The sequence below is a fragment of the Bos indicus x Bos taurus genome, unplaced genomic scaffold, assembly GCF_003369695.1.
Source record: "Bos indicus x Bos taurus breed Angus x Brahman F1 hybrid unplaced genomic scaffold, Bos_hybrid_MaternalHap_v2.0 tig00003465_arrow_arrow_obj, whole genome shotgun sequence".
Lineage (NCBI taxonomy): Eukaryota > Metazoa > Chordata > Mammalia > Artiodactyla > Bovidae > Bos > Bos indicus x Bos taurus.
In genome coordinates this window covers 55461-56867 of record NW_020867673.1, presented here as the reverse complement: position 1 = coordinate 56867, position 1407 = coordinate 55461, and positions in this window count along the sequence as shown.

Below are 1407 nucleotides of genomic sequence, written 5' to 3'. Positions count from 1 at the left end.
CAAAAGACAGCATGTGGGAAATATTACTTAACAGAAAATTCAAGACACACTTTCCGAAATGAATGTTTATTAAAAATTGGGATGAGGGAAGACTTTACAAGCTTAAAACAGTGAAAAACTCAAAGATATTTTCATAAGGAAAATGTTTCCTGGACTTAACTGTATAAAATGTAAATGGTTGAATGGCTAAAGTCATCATAATCAGCTGAAAAGGTAAACAATGAAACAGGAACATGTTTTCAGAAATGAAACAGGTTAATAGTTATAATAAAGAGTTCATATAAATCCTTGAGAAAAATATTAGCACAAAGATAGATAATTCAGAAGGAAGGAAACTGAATCAATCCAAATCAAAGGAAAAAGAAATGAAATAGCTGGCTTCTGTCACATTAACCATTAAAAAAAAATCCCATGAAGAGCACTGGGGGAAATATAAATTTGTACCTTATTTTCTGGACATGATTCTGGCACAAGCTCTCTGGAGCTTTTAAAATGTTCATTCCTTTTGAAACAATAACTCCACTTCTGGGAATCAAGCCTGAAGACAGAATCAGAACTGCCAGGCCAAGATTTATGAAAGAAGTTGCTCCCGAAGTTATTTTTTATGATAACAGTTTTGAGAGAGAGATACAATGTTAAATGATGGTGGAAAAATTTTAGAAATGTATGTTATATCCATAAGACAACATTCTGACTCATTAAAATTGTATTTGAGAAGTTGTTATTGAAATAAAGAAATGATGTATGTTAACTTTTAAAAAAGAAATATGCCATATTCCATAAACTATATACTAAATTGCATACATGGTACCATCTCAACTAAATCAATAGTATTTGCCTTTGAGCAATGGGATTATAAGGTGTTTGTTCCCCTTCTTCAGAATACTTTCTCAACTTTCCACATTAAACACGGGTTATGAGAAAAAAAAAAATCTGAGTAGTTCTTCAATAAATGTGAAAACTGGACATTGACATGCCAAAAAATGAAACTGTACCCATATTTTATACCGCTTACAAAAATTAACTTAAAATGGATTAAAAACTTAAATATAAGACTTGAAAAAAAAAAAAAGACTTGCAACTGTTGCAGAAACCAGTACTCGAGAAACCAAGCACCACACTCAGAGAGTTGGAGAACTCAGGTTTGTTATGCCGGCGGGCCCAGAGGAGTTAACACCCCGAACAAAGAGGTTACAGAGTTTTTATAGACAGACTGTAGTGGGCAACACTAGCTGTTAATAGGCTGGTTTGAACTAAGGGGTTTCACTCTCAGGAATAGCAGTCACGATGGGGAGGGGGATGCCTGGCCTGGACAGGCATGATTAAGCGGGTTTCCAGGGGCTGAGCAATTGCAAAAAGCAGGACAAGGGTGAGTAGGATAAACTCTAGTTCCTAGTATTTCAAGTC